Genomic DNA, 20,591 nt, shown 5'->3' on the forward strand with positions numbered 1-20,591 from the left:
AGACCCGGAAATTATACACATATCCTGTACTGCTTTCTGACAGCAGATACAATTTAATCCCATACCGTGCCCTCTTACTAGGAATGTACTGCTTAAAAACTAAACGCCCCTTGAAAAGGACCAAAGACTCATCCACACTTATCTCTTTGCCTGGAACATAGACCTCTGAAAACCGATCCACAAAATGATCAAGGACAGGCCTGATCTTAAAAAGGCGGTAACAATCAGGGTGATCTTGTGGCAAGGCTAAAGCATTGTCAACAAAATGCAGCATATGAAGAAGAAGCAAATACCGATTACTTGTCATAGTTGCAGGAAATATAGCAGTTGCCATCAAGGGACTAGTAGACCAATAAGAAGCCAGTGACGGCTTCCTGATCAACCCCATCAAAAAAGGCAAACCTAAAAACCTTTTCATCTCTTCCAGATATGTGGGAACCCACTGAGTAGCTCTAGACTGAGGCTTAAGTCTGGCAGCGTTGTCCCGCAAATATTGCTCTGCATACACATATGTCTGCTCCACAATCTCTTCCAAAAATACATCGTCCATAAACAAGTGAAAGAAATGGACAGGCAAAAAGTTTTCCGTATTAACTCTACACCCTGGGAGACCAGTAAATGCAGGTAACTGTGGCTGCTCCATGTTTGGGGCAATCCAGGTGTCAGGTCTTCTAATGGGAAACCCTTCAGCCCCAGGCTGCTGCACTCTTGGCACATCAATGTCCTCCTCTAACACAGGCCCTTCATCTGCACTGAGAGTAGCTTCCTCATCAGAAGAATACTCTCGGACAGAAAACTCACTTCCAGAATCTCCTGCTTCCTCCTCTGCCTCAGATGCAGAGTCAGTGTCGTAATCATGGTCTGAAGACGACTCAAAGAGCATGCGAACAACCTGCTGAGAGGTCACTTTGCGGCTAGCCATGATCCTAACAACAAATGGATTGCCAACAACAACTAGCACTAAAATAAGTAATAAACAAAGTGTAGCTTTATCACAAAGAGTTATGTACTACAAAAAACTATACCACTCACTTGCCTGAAAAAGCTACTCACCAAGCAACTACTCTGCACAGACACAGCAATCACCAATGATATCCCACTAAAAAGCAAAAAGCAAAAAGCAAATTAGACATATGACAACCCAAACATCACTGTGCTCAAATCTAAGGACAATGTCAAACACACAATACTGCATTTAGTACACCACCTACAAACATGTCATTCATGCATGTCAACAATACTCCTTTGGAGTAAATTGCTTTCACTTACCTAAAACATGCAACTATGCAAACCGCAGGACAACTACTGCCAAAACCGCAAAGATCCACAGCAAAGGAAGCAAAAGCATTGAACTAGAAGAAAAAGAAGAAATAAATTGTTATAATCACAAATACAAATACTTTGCCAGTTGACAAACACCCCACCACCAAGAACTTAGAAGTTGTCCCTAGTACCTAAGCGGATCCTGCCCCCCTCGGGGGTAGATGGGCGTAAAAAAATTGGCCAATCTGCCCCCAAAGGGGGCAGAAATGGGCAACACCTCTGTGCCCCCTTTAGGGGGTGACCCTTCCCAAAGGGGGCACCCCCAGCACAACACAAAACAAAAAACAAAATCCCTGCCGTATTGGTGGTTTCTGCCCTCCTTGGGGGCAGATGGGCCTACAAAAATAGGGGCAGAGATGGCCAATACGAACTTTCCCCACTTTAGGGGGGCGACCGTTGCCCAAGGGGTGCCCCCAAACACACACCACACAATCCCTGGCACCTAGTGTGCTTCCACCCCCGGGGGCCAGATCGTCCAAAAAATGGCTGGTCTGCCATCGGGGGGGCCGAAACAGAAAAAAAAATAGCCCCCCAGGGGCGCGACTCTTGCCCAAGCGGTTGCCCCCAAAATAAACAATAAAAACAAAATCTCTGGTGTCTAGTGGATTTCGCCCCCCCCCTTGGGGGCAGATCAGCCCAAAAATTGGCAATCTGCCCCCAGGGGCCGCCAATGCAGCCGCACTCCCGCCGCGGTCATTATGAGATCCCCACTGGGCCGCCCTGATTTCCGCCCGCCGACCCAGCGGGGATCTCGGCCGCAACACAGGAGCCGGCTCCAAATGGACCCGGCGGTGTTGCGGCTGTGCGACGGGTGCAGTTGCACCCATCGCGCTTTTCACTGTCTGCATGGCAGACAGTGAAAAGCTGCACGGGGCCCTGTCAGGGGGCTCCTGCAATGCCCATGCCAGTGGCATGGCCAGTGCAGGGGCCCCCAGGGGCCCTGCGACTCCCCGTACCGCCAGCCTTTTCCTGGCGGTCGGGGACTTGTAATCCCCTGGTTAGCGCTGCCCTTGCGGATTAACACCGCCGGGGCAATTGTGGCGGGAAGCCGCCGGCCCTGGCGGTGCAACCGCAGTGCTTCCGCCACAGTCATAATTCCCTGGATTGCACCGCCAGCCTGTTGGCGGTGCAATCGCCACAACAGCCCAGGCGTTTTTTGACCGCCAGGGTTGTAATGACCGCCAGAGGAACACAACTAAACGATGATCAGAAAGAAATTTATATTGAAGCAAAGATAAACTACAGCATGAATTACTGCATGAGAAGAAACAATGTGAATACTCTTAGTTTAAGCCAATAATACTGTACATCAGTGGAAAGCTGACCCAGGGAAAAGCTTTTGAATTAATGTTCTCACTGCTTTTCTACAGAGGACTACAGAATCACATTTTTCATGTGTCGTAACAGCACCAACAGGATTAGCTGCACATAACATTAAAATAATTTCTTTATATTGACTACTTATGCTGCCGGATGCAAATGACAAACTGGAATACCAGAAGCCTGTCTTGAGGTGTCAAGAGTATTGAAAAAAGTGAAGCTTTTAATCATTGATGAGGTGAGCATTGTATTGAACTTAATGCTTGCCTTCATGCACTTGAGAATGCGACAGATTTCAAGTGAAAGGACAACCTGTTTTCAAAACACTTCTCCACAGTGAAACAAGAAATTCTTAGGGGAGTATTGGCAACATAAATATTTGGTTAAACTTAAACTTTGAATCTAAGGAATTAGTGAAAAATATGCATCAAGCATCTGATGTAGATTAGGGAGATATTCTTAAGGACATTAGATTAGGAGTTCTGACAAAAAAAGGAAAATCAGCTTTAGAAAATCGACTGATCAAGAAACTATTTCTGTACAACTTCATTAAAGAAGAGAAATCCATAGTCTGTTTAATGGCAACACTTGAAGAGTGCTCCAACTTCAAGGAATAACTATTAAACCTGGAGGAAAAAGCTATTTTGGAAATTACAACTATCAATAAAATGAAACATCAGGGAGTGACAATATTGCTCACAGAAAACACTACAAGTAAAAGTGGATTCTTTAGAGAAATCTATATCCAAGACTGCAGGATTAGAAAAGCATTTATGCGTCTTCAGGAACTGTTGAGTGAACACATTTGAGTGGATAAGTTTACCAATTGTACGTAAAACAATTGGTTAAGTATGTCTAGCGAGTGCAATGCATAGTGTCACTTATTTGTAGTGACATATTGTGCAGTTTTGTTTTGTTTTTCTACAATCTATGCAATTGTTTTACCCCACTGTTCAATGACAAATCTTTATATGACTCAACATTTAAGCTGTATAAGTCTAAAAAATGAGAACAGAAAAAAAGGAAGATTAAGGTGGTCATTATGAACACGGCGGAAACAACCGCCGTGTTCATGCTGGCGGTCAAAAAACTGACCGCTAGCGACCCCGAAACCCCGCTGGCCAGATAATGGTTTCCGCCCACTGCTCACAGAAAGGCTCGGCCAGGACATTGACGGCAGCTCCACATGGAGCCGCTGTCAATGCCTCTGTGCGGCAATTGCACCTGTCGCACAGACTGCACGATGGGGCTCTGCACCGGGGCCCCTGCACTGCCAATGCAAACTGCATGGGCAGCGCAGGGGCACCCCCTCTGCCAGCCTTTTCCTGGCGGGATATCCCGCCAGGAAAAGGCTGGCAGGAAATGAAACATTGTCCCCATGGTAGCGAAGCTACTCTGGCGGATGGTGTTTCAACCCGCCGCCAGGCTGCCTGATGGCAGGAGCCTGGCGGTGGGTGACGGCTGCCACTGGCGGCCGTCACCATGTCCGTTATATGGCGGTTTGGCCCGCCATGCCGGCTGGCGGCTTCAGCCACCACTGCCGGCATGGCAGGCCAAACCGCAATGATCGTAATGAGGGCCTAAGTGTTTAATATAATGTGATATACTATTACAGCATAAGCAATGCACACTATTCCTTTTCTGGAGTTTTATAAATGTAATACTAATTTATATTTATATTATTTTTCTACAGTGGTTGGAGTGATATGCTGTACTACAAGGATGTTGACACATCAGGAGAGATAAGTATTTGTTGAGGTACTCCTGGAGAGGGTCTTCTCACATAAAGAGTGCTTCACATAGTTTGCCACTATTTATTGTTCCTTGTAGGACATGCTCAAAATCTGCCAAGCAATTTATTGTTACTTTGCTAAGAATCGGTCCTCAAACTATCTATGTTCAAAAGGATGTGGCAACTGATTCTCACTGACACCAGTTATGCATACAATAACTACCACACACAAACACTCTACTATGTAACTAGTGATACACTCAATCACTCACACAAACAGCTTCCAATCACTCACTCATACAGAAACTCACACACCCAGTCAGTCACCTATACAGCTAGTCAAACAACCAGTCACTCCCTCATCTGGCCACTCACGCACCCACTATCTCACTTGTACAGCAGCTGATGCCCCTACTCGTTCACTTAGACATCCACTCACATAGCCAGTCACTCTCTCATACAGCCACCCACACAGCCACTCAATCAATGACACAGCAACACACACACCCAGTTACTCATCCATGCAGCAACTCACACAACCACTTACTCAATCATGCAGGCACTCACATACTCACTCACGCACTCATATAGACTCTTGCATACTCAGTCAGTCACACATACAGCCACTCACACACCCAGTCACTCACCCATGCAGACTCACCTATACAGACACTTACAGATCCACTCACTCACTCACCCACATAGACACTTACATACCATCAGAACCTTTGTAATTGTACGATACGGATGGATGCCTCCTCTATTATCACCCCTGCTACCAATCCTTCTGCCTCACTTGAGGAGTTTGAACCTATTCCTGGGCTACACAGAACTCCACGAAGTGACCAAAAACTCTGCCGCGCTACGCGGAGTTCCGCAAACAGCGGATTGCGTTAGGTAATGCCCTTCGTGCCATTTTTTAGCGCCGGGTGTTTGTCCCACACTTAAAAATCAGCATGAATGGCACCACGCGCAGCACAGGAAGGCACTGCTTCCTTTTGGCTGCTCGAGTAGATATTCTACTTGAGTGGCAACTTCCTCAACGTGAATGCAAATTTCTGAATGCGGGCAGTAGCGACCATCCGTGACTGCCCGTTTTGAGAAATCTTGCTGGGAAGTGGTGATTTTCCTTGTTCATGCTTGCCAACTTAACGGTGAGCGCAAACTAGGAAAAAACTTTGCTCCGCTGAGTTTTTCAGAGCTCCGCAGTCTAAACGGAGTGGGAAAAACTCTGCAAACTCCGGGAGCGGAGCGGAATTCTATGCTCACCCTTACCTATTACCCCAGAGCAAGTTTCTGATGTAATGAGTAAAATCAAATCAGGCTCCCTTTCTGATACTTCCCCTCTGCACATCATGGTGTCTCTAGCTACCCTACTTCTTCCTGTCATTACTTTGTTGTTGAAACTCTCTCACAGCTCTGCAACTCTGCAAATGGACGGGAAAGCAGCAAGTCAAGCCTATTTAAAAAACAATGACTGTTAATCCACTTGAACCAATTTCAGACCCCTATTGTTTCTTCCTTTTCTTAGCAAAACCTTGGAGACGTCAGTTAACCACTTTCCCCTTACGTGAAAGCCCACTCCCTGTTGGGCTCCATTCAGTCAGGTTTTAGAGTTTCCTATAGCACAGAAACAGCATTGGCGACTGTACTGGATTCTACCAGATTGTCCCTTGCTGATGGTCTTCTAGCTATGTTTGGGGTTACTTTATCTATCTCCTGCAATTGACACCACTTCTCATTCAATCTTGGTCCAGATACTCTCAAAGATTGGTGTCTGCAGAAAAGTTTTGGGGTGGCTCAAAGATTTTCTTAGCAGCCAGACTCAGATAGTGCACACTGAAACCTTCAAATCCTGAACCATGATATTAGATAAAGGGGTTCTGCAGGGCTCTTCCCTGAAGCCTACGCTCTTAAACACGTATGTAGCCCAAGTGGTAAGATCAAGTGGCTTTGAAGCCATCTTGTACAAAGATGACACTCAATTGATCCTCTCTATGGGACACAATCCAGAATCTACCAAAAGCAGATTTGATGACTGTATGAGGAAAGTTGTTTCCTAGATGCCTTTGAATTGCCTACAGCTGAACGAAGATAAGACCGAGATTCTGCTGTTTGGCAAGGTCTATGCTTATTGGTTGGACGACTGGTGGCCTTCGGAGTTAGGCTAGACCCCTCCACCCTTAAAAGGTGGTGAAAAATCTTGGCATACTGGTTAGCAAGTACTTCCTATGAGACAGCAGGTAGGAGCCATCTGCAGTGCATGTTTTCGGATCATGTGCACACTCTGAAATATTTTTCAGTGGCTCCCTTTACATACTAAAAGAACTCTCACTTGGGCACTTATTGTGAGCCATCTGGATTAAGGCAATGCCCTCTTGGTAAAAGCTAATGAGTTGTTAATCTCTAAATTGCAAGTGGTTCAAAATACCAATGCTCGCTTGGTTTGCAAACTTCCTCCTCGCTCCCCATCGGAGCCCACATTACTTTTTTTTTTACTGGATTCTTGTGAGAAAGCGCTCCCTATTCAAACGCTTGTACCTGGTTCACAAATCTTTGGTTGGTAAGGACCTACTTTATCTTCAAGAGAAACTCTGGCCATATCTTCCCACTCGGAAATCTCAGATCTAAAGCCCAACTTCCACTATGTTCTCATCATATTCATAAACTTAATATGGTTGCCAATCCTTTACCTATCATGCTCTCAACCACTGGAACAGACTTCCTTTTCATTTTCAGTCCTGTTCTGACTTTCTTTGTTTTAAAAAACTACTTAAGACCTGGATGTTCTGAAACTCTTTCTACCTAATACTGCGTTCCAGCACTAAGATACCCATTGGGGGTTGATTCGTCCTGAGCTATATCAAAACTTGTAACATAACATACCATACCACACCATAACATAACATAACATAACATAACATAACACCAGAAGTTTATTAAGTCTCTATCTTGGTGTGGTGCACCTCAACCTTAATAGATATGTCAAATACCACATAAATATATCTGTATCTATTCTGGGATCTTTCATTATGATGAATCTGATGACCAAACTTCAACTCTTTCCAGCAAGCACATTAATCTCCATAAGCATTAGCAGTACACATGAAAAAGGCACTTCAATGTTTAACTTTAACAAAAGGCCTTTCAGACTTGGACCAAAGTTTGAAACTGCAACTCAAAACATGAAAATTACCAAAAACTGCAAATACCACAACTCTGGACAACACACAATCAAATTCACATAACCCTACTTGTACTCAATCAATCAATCAATCAATCAGGAATTTGTAAAGCACACTACTCACCGTGAGGGTCTCAAGGAGCTGTGGAGGGGTGAGAAGGGGGGTGATGGTGCTACTACTGCTCGAACAGCCAGGTCTTGAGAAGTTTCCTGAAGGTAAGGAGGTCATTGGTCTGGCGCACGTGGGTGGGAAGAGTATTCCACGATTTGGCGGCGAGGTGCAAGAATGATCAACCACCAGTTATAATTCTGCAGACACATGGGACGGTTGCGAGGGCGAGGTTGGCGGAGCGGAGATGACGGGTCAGGGTGTAGAAGGAGAGTTGTCTATTGCGGTATTCTGGTCCAGTGTTGTGCAGTGCTTTGTGAGCGTGGGTGAGGAGTTTGAAGGTGATTCTCTTGTTGACTGGGAGCCAGTGCAGGTTTTTCAGGTGGTCTGTGATGTTGCATTGGCGGGGGATGTCCAGGATGAGGCGTGCGGAGGTGTTCTGGATGCGTTGCAGCCTCTTCTGGAGTTTGGCAGTGGTTCCTGCATAGAGGGCATTGCCGTAGTCCAGTTTGATTCTTACGAGGGCTTGGGTGACTGTTCTTCTGGTTTCAGCGGGTATCCATTTGTAGATATTTCGGAGCATGCAGAGGGTGTTGAAGCAGGAGGAGGAGAAGATGGCGTTGACTTGCTGGGTCATGGATAGTGAGGGGTCCAAGATGAATCCTAGGTTGAGTGTGTGGACGGTAGGAGTCGGAGCGGTTCCGAGAGTGGCAGGCCACTAGGAGTCATCCCATGCAGAGGGGGTGGAGCTGAAGATGAGGACTTCCGTCTTGTCAGAATTGAGTTTGAGGCAGCTGCTCTTCATCCATTTGGCGATGGCCTTTATTCCTTTGTGGAGGTTGGTTTTAGCAGAGTCCTTGGTGAGGGAGAGGATCAGCTGGGTGTCGTCGGCATATGAGATGATGTTGAGGTTGTGGGATTGGGCGATGTTAGTGAGTGGGGCCATGTAGACATTGAAGAGGGTCGGCTGAGGGACAAACCCTGGGGTATGCTGTAGATGATTTTGGTGGCCTCTGAGTGGAATGGGGGGAGACGGACTCTCTGAGATCTGCCGGTGAGAAAGTAGGTGACCCAGTCCAGGGCTCTGTCACAGATTCCAGCATTGCTGAGGCGTGAGGTAGGGTGTGGTGGCAGACGGTGTCATATGCGGCTGAGAGGTCCAGAAGGATGAGGGCTGCGGTTTTGCCGCTGTCCAGTATGGTTCTGATGTTGTTGGTGGCCGTGATGAGGACGGTTGCGGTGCTGTGGATGCTGCGAAATCCAGATTGGGAAGGGTCCAGTGTGCCGTTCTCCTCGAGGAAGCAGGTTAGCTGTCTGTTGACAGCCTTCTCAATTACTTTTGCTGGGAAGGGGAGAAGGGAGATAGGCCGGAAGTTCTTGAGGTCCTTTGGGTCCACCTTGGGTTTTTGGAGGAGGGCGTTGATCTTGGCGTGTTTCCAGCTCTCCGGAAGGTGGCGGACTCGAAGGAGCTGTTGATGATCTTACGCAGTTGGGGTGCGATGACAGAGCTTGCTTTGTTGAGGATGTGGTGAGGGCAGGGGTCAGATGGAGAGCCGGAGTCGATAATTTTGATGGTCCAGTAGAGCAGGAGGTTGGTAAGAGCTGAATCTGTGGTGTTGGTGGTTGCTGGGGGGGTCTGGGTGCTGAAGCTGTAGTGGATGTCTCCAATCTTGCGTTGGAAGTAGGAGGCTAGAGATTCGCACAGGTCTTGGGACAGTGGGATGTCATTGGAGCTGGGGTTGGAGAGTTCCTTCATGACGTTGAAGAGCTCCTTGTGGCTGAGTGCGTTGCTGTTGATTCAGTCTTTGAAGGCGATTCTCTTGGCGGCTCGGATGAGTTGGTGGTGCCTACGGATGGCGTTTTTGAAGGCTGTGAGGTTGTCCAGAGTCTGATCTTGGCGCTACTTTCTTTCGAGTCTTCAGCATCTTTATTTAGATTCGCGGAGGTCGGCGGTAAACCAGAAGGCCTTTCCGTCGGTGTGTCTGTTGGAGGGATTATTGATCGGGCGAGGGTATTGACACAGGTGTTGACCCATTGCCTAAAGTTCCGGGCAGCTGCATTAGTGTTGGTGGCGTCGATGGGTGGGTTCTGGGAGAGGGTCTCGATAAGTTGGTCTTCGTGACCTTGTTCCAACTGCGGTGGGGGATCCGTTGTAGGTGGTGGTGTGTTGTGGGTTTCTTGAAGGAGAAGTGGATGCAGCGGTGATCTATCCAGTGGAGTTGTATGGTGTGGCTGAAAGAGACGTGATTGCTGGTGGAGAAAATAGGGTAGAATGTGTGTCCTACGGAGTGGGTTAGTGTTGTGATGAGCTGTTTGAGGCCGAGGTTGGAGAGGTTGTCAAGCAGGGTGGCGGTGTTGTTGTTGGTGTTCCCGAGGTGGAAGTTTAAGTCCCCGAGGAGTATGTAGTCAGTGGATGCGAGAGTGTGCGTGCTGATAATGTCAGCAATAGAATCGCTGAACTGCTGATGTGGGCCGGGGAGCCTGTAGATGAGGGTCCCTCGGAGGATGGTGTTTGGGTCAGTGTGGATCTGGAAGTGCAGGTGTTCGGCGGTGCTGAGGGTGTCTTTGCTGCTGGTAGTGATCCTGAAGGTGTTCTTGCGGATGATGATGATGCCTCCTCCTGGTTTGTTGGAGTGGTCTCTGTGGGTAATCTTGTAGCATCAGGGATGGCTATGGCGATTTCAGGTGCTGAGGAGGGGGTTATTAAGGTCTCAATCAGGAAGGTGACGTCTGGCGAGGCTGAGTCGAGTAGATTCCATAGCTCTACTGCATTCCTGTGGACGGAGCGGGTGTTGAGGAGGACACATCTGAGATGGTTGCGTCCTTCCTTGGTGGGTGGGTCGTTGGCGTGGAGGCTGGTGAAGGTGCAGTTCCGGCAGGAGAAGGGTCCGTGGGTGGTCTGCGGGGAGGCTTGAAGGCAGGCGGGAGAGCGTCCGGGTGTTGAGGGCGCGGAGGGTGGCGCCATCGTAGTGAAGAAGTGCGTGACGGCGGTGGGGGGGACGGGAGCCAGGGGTTCTGCAGCTGGGCACGGTCCAGGCACAGACAGGTGCAGACGGGCTTGCTTTTGGCTCGCCCGCTGAGCTTGTCTTCTGCGCGGTCACGCAGTGGCCACCATTAAGTAAGGAGGTGAGGGGAGGAGAGGACAGCTAGGAGGCGGGAGGGAGATGAAAAATGGCGTGAAAAAGGGGCTGTGCCGCAGGGGCAGCAGCGGCGGGAGTGCAGCGGGGGAGAGAGAGGAGGGGGTGGGGCCGCAGGGGCCGCTGCGGCGAGAGAGAGGGCGAGGGGGAGAGCAAAAGTGAGAGAGAGAGAGAGTGAAGTGAGAGAGAAACGAGGAAAAGGAGCACTAAGGGACAGAGCAGAGAGCAAAGCAAAGCAAAAGGAGCACTAAGGGACATTAGTGAAGCAGAGCAGAGAGAAAAGCAAAGCAAAAGGAGCACTGAGGAGCAGAAGTGAAGCAGAGAGCCAAGCAAAGCAAAAGGAGGAGAGAGGCAGAAGGAAGCCTAGTAGGAAAGCAGAGCTCTCCCACTAGACACCAGTGATGAGGCGCAGGCAGAAGCCTGCGGGTGGAGGAGGGTCTCGAACTCCTGACAGGGGTCAGGAGTTCAGAGGAGCCAGGGAAAGGGCTCTACTTACAGGGTGGAGCCATGGGAGGCAGAGCAGTGTACTGACCAGGTCACACTTCTAAGACACTGCAACATCATCCAGGAACGCTGGAACACCGTCAATAATCCAAATGGAACCATGAACGCTTGGATATGTAGTCTGAGCATCTCAGTCAGGGCAAATTTAGGATTCAGGGATACATTTTAAATCTTCCAACTCTCAAGGTGAAAATTTTAGAGTCCATAAAACGCGATCTGATTAATCAAAATTAAAAACTGATGCTGTTCAACAAGTCAATAGATTCAAACAACGTGAAGCACAGTAGGCTCCACAAGAAAGACAGAGAATGGTAAAGCATCAAGCCTTAAAGATATATTAAAGGTTAAAATGTTTGCAGAAGGCAAAGTCATCAAGCTTAAATCATATTAGTAAGAGGACAAAATAGCATAGAGTTGCCTGAAAGAAACAGTTAAGTAAAATCAAGTTCTTCCATGAAGAGACTACCCTAGATCTTCTACTCTGTTCTGTTCTAATTAAAGTCTAGAAAAGGTCTGCTCAGCAAGCATTCTATAAGTGTTATAAACTATATCCCACTCTGCACTATCTTAAGTCACACAATTCTACCATTTGCTACACCTACACATAGTTCCCATAAAATGATCCACTCAAGTTAGAGTGGAAAGATACAGGGGGTCATTCTGACCCCGGCGGTCATGGACCGCCGGGGCCAGGCTGGCGGTGCCCCGCAGGGCATTCTGACCGCGGCGGTTTGGCCGCGGTCAGTAGTGGAAAACCGGCGGTCTCCCGCCGGTTTTCCGCTGCCCAAAAGAATCCGCCATTCTGACACCCCATACCGCCATCCCAGAGCCGCCAGGAACAGGATGGCGGTATGGGGTGTCGTGGGGCTCCTGGGGGCCCCTGCAGTGCCCATGCCAATGGCATGGGCACTGCAGGGGCCCCCGTAAGAGGGTCCCACAAAGAATTTCACTGTCTGCATTGCAGACAGTGAAATTCGCGACGGGTGCCACTGCACCCGTCGCACCTTCCCACTCCGCCAGCTCAATTCTGAGCCGGCGTCCTCGTGGGAAGGGTGTTTTGCACTGGGCTGGCGGGCAGCCTTTTGGCGGTCGCCCGCCAGCCCAGTGCAGAACCCAAAATACCCTCAGCGGTCTTTCGACCGCGGAGCGGTATTTTGGAGGGGGGAACTCTGGCGGGCGGCCTCCGCCGCCCGTCAGAGTCAGAATCACCCCCACAGTCTTTAGCTTATTAGTTTCTCAGGATCATCCACCACACAGCTTCTCTTAGCGTCCTTCAAGCTTACATTTAACTACAACAACACAACCTACATTGGAGCAGCCTGTACTCTGCAGATGTACCTTTGCAACCAATTAGGACATTCCATGATTATCATGGTAAAGAAAAATATTTCACATGAGAACGAAAGCAAAAGAAGATCAGGTTTGTTAGTTTGAGCTTTGGCTATAAATAATAGGTTGATGTGTTATGAAGCAACGTTGACCATTTAAAAATGCAGTCCTATATTCGCTATGATCAATAAAAACATGAATAATACATAGTTGATAATATTTTTGTGGTTAAATGTAAATACTGATATGAAGCAAAAACATCTAATATGAAAAAAAACCTTCACATGCGCCATGAAGCCCAGCTGCAGAGGTAACAAGAGTGCTTCTAAGGAACCCCCTTTTCTCCATTATGCTGTATGGGCAGTGTGCAGATTCAGTGATTATATGTCAATGGCCAAGTACTTATGCACAAGATTTGAAATTATGCTAGAGATTTTAACCTGCAACAAGTGTTGGCTCAACAAATCTCTCCTATGTTGAGGTAGGTGACTGAGTCTTGTGATTCTTTTCACATGCTCCAGCATGTTCCATATTATCGTATGTGTGTCTCCCTCTGTCCCAAATGTTTATTTTGGTAATGTCTTTACCTTGCTGGCATTTCTGTGAAAATATATTTGTGCCAGCAAGTCAATCCAAAACAAACCTGAATTTATATCAGAAGTTAGTGTACACCAACCTTTTACTTTCTGAAAAAATATCAACAATTGTGAATCTTTAGGCATGTGGGGAATTTGTTTATTTTTTTATTTTTGGGAATGTGACAAGAAATTATGTGAAATTCTGCATGAGTAATTGTGGACAGTATGTTGCATACCTTAGATGGAAAATTTACTCTAGATACCGTCAGATGACTGACTCATCCACACAGAAAATGTACGTCTGCAAGTCATGTTATACTCGAACCAGTCTTCCACATCCAAAATTCACATACAATTTCACTGCATAAATTATAATGAAAACTTCACACATAATGCATAGCTCTAAACTTGTGAGTTTTATTAGTTTTACCTGCATAGTAACATTCAGAATGGAATCTTACAGTTTGAACAAACAGATGTTAAAACAACAATACATTTTTGTTTTCTTAAGTACTAACCTGGCTAGATTTATATTTGATGGTAATAGTTTCTGTTTTGCAGGGATTTTTTGCTTTACATTCCACTGATTTCTACCTAAACCCAGTCCATGTTTCCAAAGTGTTATGGAATATACAGAAATATTGTGAGTTGCTCAAGTGAGTTATGTATTCCCTGCTCTCATGTGTATGCCACCTGCAGTTCATGGACTCAAATCCCTGGCAAGACTTTCTAAGCTTGTTATTCTCATGAGATCAGTTAATATTAGATAATAGCAGAATTTGGTTTTGAAATGTTACAAATTGGCACAAATAATAACATCAAGTGGTATTCAAGTCCTAAGAACTACTGTCTTCCTATCAATTTGATTATTATATTTTCTCTTATGTATGCTTTCTTCAAGTCTTCACCTTTCTTGCTTTTCTTGTTGTCCCACACATTTTCAAGTTTGATCATTAGCGTATCAGCAGATACTCCTTCCAATAAGATTTCGAACACAAAGCATTCAAAATGGGTCAGGGCTACTATATGCCGGTTTACCAAGCACTACAAACCTGCAGGCACATAAAATGAAACATGCTTCATCCATCTTCTTTACCAGAGGCATATGTAACCCTTTTGTGCTCTTCGAACACAGGCTTTAGAGCACCAGTGAGAAGTGCTGAAGTTCACAATAGCAATTTCCAGGCCTAATCTCAATAAAAGACAATTCATCCACTGGCAAAAGCTAGGTGCTTAGTCTTCCGGATCGGAAACTGAAATATTTACTCACACACCTAATGCAATTCTTCATACATATATCTGGCAAACAAAGCAAATGAACCCACATACATCAGATATTTCGAATTAACACTTTGCGACGCCACTGCTTTACTCGACACACGGCAGTGTCATATCTATCACTGGCAATCTACACAAACAGTTATTCATGTTTGTTTATAAAACCAGAGCTCTGAGACAGATTAGAATCATGCTGCCATGATGTGTCTGTGTGGGGCCATGGAAGCCTTTGGACTCTTATCACTGAAGAATTATCTGGGCACTGTAATGCAGCCATTATTGTGTCGTGGTTTACAGTTTTTTGTGATTTCTCCGGTCATTTTTTAGCTTGGACACTGGAGGGTTGTGTAGCTGAGAAAATGTTCAAATATATTTACTTTTATATTCTGTGTCTTATAGTCACTGACATTTACCTAATGGTGGAGATTTCAACCCAAAATCAAAGAAACAGAGAATTTCAATATACTTTGACAGTGAACTCAAAGATGTAAATCTACAAGGTATTGTTCCCATTGTGTATTGCCACAATTTATTTAGAAAATACTGGAAGCAAAGCATTTAATGTGATAGTATGCAGGTTTGGAACAGTCATGTCTTCAGAAGCTATGGTTTTCTGAATATTTGGATTTAGTTAAATATGGTAGAATAGTACTATTGGCCTACAAACTGCTATGTAACACCAAGTGCCTAATTAAACTTAAATATTTGGCTTGGAGGTTTTGACGTAGAAGAGTTGCCTTTTATTGGACTGCGAATGGTGGTAGTTTGATTTTGCAAAGTACATTATGCAAGTAGCCTCCATTGTTTAATCTTTATCACTTTGTGTCTTTGGCAAAAAACTGACCATTGATATGTGCATCAGGAGTCTGTATCTTTTGATGACTTAGTTGAACTGACTAACATTATCTTTAACTTAAATGAGTATATCAAATTAAAGACGTTTACCAGTAATATCGCAACTTGGAGTAAACTTGCTTGGTCTATGTCCAATAACTTTCCAAACTTCCCAGGGATGTTAATCTTTCTCTAGAGCTATACAATTGTTTAAAAAAATTAAAACATTACATTTTCAGAATTTAGATGGTTAAACAATTGAGCATTGTATTCTGCATACACCTGGATTCTGATTATAGAACAGGCAGATGGTCCCGGTCTGCTCTAGGCACAGCTTTCAAGATTTGACCCTGCCACAAAATTGGACATTGTAGCCTATTATCACGAATCTACTGTCCTAGGGCAGCAAATTAAGTGAGAGACAAAGTCATTGCTTACAAGGTGCTCTGTGATTCACAGTGCAGGTGTCAGCCACCTGCACTTTAAAAGGGGACAGAGATCCCACTGCAGGCAGATGCAGTGAGTGACTACAGCCACCTGCATGTGAATATCTGGGGGGTGTATGGGACCACTTTGCCCATTACAAAGGGCTTACTCAGGGAGCACACTGACTATGTGTCACCTTTTTGTAGTGTACTGTCAGTGCGTTTTCCAAAGGCCTATTTGTCTCTGGGCCTGCATCTGTAATAAGGAGCAGGCATAGAGGCAATGTGGTTCCCATATTTGCATGGGACTACTTGTGCTCCGCGCTATCAGTATTACAGAAATGGCTGCACAAGCCTGTAACCCCCTTCTGTAATACCATAATACCCCTTGGACGCACACCCCTCTATTGCACTTCTGGGCACATCCTGTGGTGTCAGAGATATTTTAAGGCATGGGCAAAGTTGACAATTTCCCAAGACTCTCATCTTCGAAAAGTCCACTGATGAAGTTAAGTTTAAGATCTTATGTAGCATGGTAGCTACCCACGTGTAGTTTCCCGATGCTTTAAGCAACAGATGAAGTTCTACCAATGCAGACTAAATCAGAACAACCAAGTCTTCAGTTGCCCATGGAAGGTAGTTAGTGAAGAGCAGAATCTAAGGTGTTCCGGTAGGGTTTTCCAGAGCTTGGTGCCAAGATACACAAACGAACGACCGCCCAGGCAAACCAGTTTAATTCTAGAAACAGTGCACAGGCATAGGTTGCCCAACCACACTGAGTGGACAGGCTGATGAGGTTTTATCAAGCCTGTTTTATGGTGGGGCAGCCCCTGCCATTGCTTTGAAGAGGTAACACAAGGCCTTAAAATGGATGTGTTTCTCCACCTTAAGCCAAGAAGCTCACAAAGGAGAGGAGTAGCCAACTCCTGTTTTGGCAATTTTTAAATCAGCCTGTTGGCCGCATTCTCCACCACCTGTAAATATCTCATGAATGCTTTATCAACCCCCAAGTACACGACGTTCCAATAGTCCAGTCTGGACAAGTACTTGGATGACAGTGCTTTGAGCAGAAAATTGGAATACTCAGATAAACCTCCAAAGCCATTTTAGGGTTGAGAAACAGGTAGCAGAGACCTTTGCCATCTGAGACTTAATAGAAAGCTTAGAATCCACTAAGAAGCCAAGGTTCTTTACTGTAGGAACTGGAGCAGGGATAGTGGCTAAGGCCTTCACTGCTGAGGTCCTCAAAGGGATGGATTCTTACCAAGCAGGAGCACCTCCGTCTTGTCTTCCTTAGGTTTCAGGGAGTTGTTATTCATCCATGAGGCAACTTGAGCCAGGCAGAAGTTCAAAGGCACAGAGTTGTGGTTCTGTGTGGATGATAAAGAGAAGATGATTTGAGCATCATCCGCACAAGGGAATAGAGTAATACCACAGAATTCAAATAGGTCGGCTAAAGGGTGAACATTGATGTTAAAATGTATTGGGTTTAAGGCTGAGACTTGAGAGGCCCCAGAGATGAAAGTATGACACATGGAGGAAACGCTACCAGAGTTGACCTGGAAGGTGCAGCCTTTTAAAAAAAGGAGGATATCATTACAGTACAATCCCCTGGAACCCCAGTTGTGCCAGTCTCATCTGGAGCGTATCATGGGACACAGTGTCGAAGGCAGCTCTAAGATCAAGTAAGATCAAAGCTGCCATCTCACCCTCAACCAGGAGCCACCTGAGATGTTTTGTGACCCTGAGGAGGGCAGATTCTGTACTGTGTTCAGATCTAAATCCTGACTGGTAGCCATGTAAAAAACTTTGGGACTCGACAAAAGAGAGAGTTGACTGTAAAATGTTTGTCTATCATTTTTGACAGGATGGGGAGGAATGATATAGGTCTGTAGTTGGAGCATTTGGAAGAGCCCAAATTGGGTTTCTTCACAAAAGGAGGGATTAGAGCATGCTTCCAATGCTGGGGAATCAGGCTCTCCTGTAGCGAGCAGTTGAGAGGTTTTAACAGGGGTTGCAGAACATCAGAGTCAAAAAGACAGAGCTTGGCTGGGGGAAGAGGATCTTTGGGAGTGCCAGATCTTATGGCTTGGGCCAGGGACAGAAATAGCCGTAAATTTAAGGCTTCCCAGGCATTCACTTTTGGTTGAGCAGATTTAATGTTAACCAAAGTCGGGTCAGCCAGAACAGAGGGTGACAGGAGAATATTGAACTGAAAAGGCTTCCCTCCTGCCCTAGACAAAGAGCGCTGAATATCCTGCACTTTGTTGACAAAACAAATCGCCAATTCAACGCATTGAGCCTGGGATAGTGTAGGTGCAGGAGCAATACTGCTAGATCCGCAAAGCTCCTTCACTATTCTGAAAAGTGTTTTGGGACAATTTTGAGCAGAAGAGATCTAGTAAAAAGTGGCTCGAGACGTTCTGCAAAGGCTGTGATAATGTTACAAGGCCATTTTATACTTAGATTTGGAGATGTCGTCATAACTAAGTCCCTAGGCCATTTCCAGTGTCTTACATCTCATTTTAACTGCCTATAATTCCTTGGTGAACCATGGGGAAGGGGGAGTGCGACCTGATGGGTCAGCAGATTTTTAAAGGCAAGATACAGTCTAAAGAGCCCCCAGCCAATTATCAACAAGAAGCTGATCTCCCTCAACCTCTTCCATGAGATTGGGAATCATGTTCCTCAGATGACTGTTGAGAGCCACTATGAGCAGCCTTGACCAAGTCCTTGTGCCTTAATGTGAAGTGTATTTCCCTCACCAGGTGGAATAAGATGGATCAGCACAGAAAAATGGACTGCACAGTGATCCGACCACAGCAGTGGCAATGTAGGCAAATGGATGAGATTTTTTTATATTAGAAAAAAATGGTCTAAAAGGTGATCTGCTTGATGGGTCGAAGTAGAATTCATAAGGTTGAGCTTTAAAGCCCCTAGATCTTAAATTAAGGTTGCACCAGTACTACAGAGAGGGTCCTCTAAAAGGATATTCAGGTTGCCTAATAACATAAAATTGGCTGATCTAAGAATTAGGAGGGATAGGATAGCTGGTAGTAGCTTAGCCCAACTGCCTGCACTGCCTGGTGGGCAATATATCAGACCACCAGAAAATATACATTTGGGAGTAAGTTCCAGTGCAAAGGACAGAGATTCACTGGCTGTGAAGGACAAATCCTGAATTTTACACTTGTATTTGTCTTTACAATAGCAATACTACCTTCTGAGCTGCTCAATCTGCCCCTCCTCACTATAGAGTAATTCTGTGGGAAGAGCTGCAATCATAACAGGTGTAGAAGCCCCCTGGAGCCAAATTTCAGTAACACAAGCACACACCATGGCATAATCCTCCAGAAAGTTAAAGAAGTGTTGCTAGTGGTCCGTAGTGAGCGGGCTTTGAGGCTAATAAACAGAAATTTGCTTTCAAGCCTAGTGTGTGGGGGGAGATCCTCGTCCTGCCTCAAAGTAGCAGCAGAGGTAGTGCATCTCATAATAGGCGACTCCAAGCTCTCCTGCACCTTAAGTGAGAATTTGCAGTTCGTACAGTTTGTAGAGCCCTCAGGCGAAACTAAAGATCCTCAGCAACCCTCTAGACAAGGGGGCTGGAGAGCTCTTAGCTCCTTCCCCGAAAAAGTAATCATATTTGACCCAAAAGGGAAACGGTCCCTAGTCCTGACTAAATAGAGATAAATGGCCAACAACTAGAGCGCTAACACAGATGGAAAGACGTCCCCAAAATGACGGCAATAAAAACGGTAAAAAATCCAAATCACAAGCAGGGCACTTAAACATGTGCTCCTTACTTGTGAATATCGTGACACGTAGTTTACACAAACAGTTGTATACAACCTTAAGGATACATTTAAAAGGCAGTTGTCAAGGATTACTCCAATACATAACTGGTTTAAATAGTTTATTGCCTCCACCTCAAGCCAGCGTTATACACAGCCACCTGGTCATACGCTCTACTTTTCCTCTTCACAGCTGTCTCAGGAATCTCTGGCACGCAGAATTCTACCTAATGACACCTTACAGTTAAAGGGACAGAGGTCTAACAACAACAGGTTACAACACATCTCCCTTCCAGACACAATAAAACATATTTACATTTGTGTTAAACCTGACTATAACAAGAGAAAAACGAAAGGAAAATATAGAGACATAGTGTAAATATAAATATAAAAGCAATGAAAAATATAACATACAAATTGATTTAATGAAGATCACTCAATTCAAATGTTGATAAATCATAAACTCTAGACAATTACTATTTGAAATTTTCTAAAAGGTAATAACTAGGTATGTAAATACATTCAAGACTAATAGGTATAGGACTAATCTATTAAGTAATCTCTGAAGTGAACAGGTCGTCTTCTAGCCTGCACACTTCTATTAGGACTAGAGTCATCATCACATATCCCCTCATGTCCATACTCTGAGGAATCTACCAGTACCCCCTGTAAAAACATTGCATGTTCCTCACACGAAGATCTTGCAAGGCATGACAAACTCCAAACCGTACCTGCTTCCAACATCACCATGTTCCTTTTTACTTCAATAATTCTCTTGGGTCCAATAAATTTGGACTCACCCTTCCGATACCAAATAGACCTTCTAACAAAGACTTAGGGTCTGATTTAGATCTTGATGGAACTACCGCCGTCCCACCACAGCGGCGGTGCCAAGTGCTCTGTCAAGCTGACAGAGTTCCGAGTGCCATATTTAGATCTATGACGGTTGAACCTCTGTCTGCATCAACAGAGGTGATTCTTTCACATATGCGATTACCCCCTGCCAACACAGCAGACTCCAATGCTGGCAAATAATACTCTGTCACC

Source organism: Pleurodeles waltl, chromosome 2_2 (genome assembly GCF_031143425.1).
Source record: "Pleurodeles waltl isolate 20211129_DDA chromosome 2_2, aPleWal1.hap1.20221129, whole genome shotgun sequence".
Taxonomy (NCBI): domain Eukaryota; kingdom Metazoa; phylum Chordata; class Amphibia; order Caudata; family Salamandridae; genus Pleurodeles; species Pleurodeles waltl.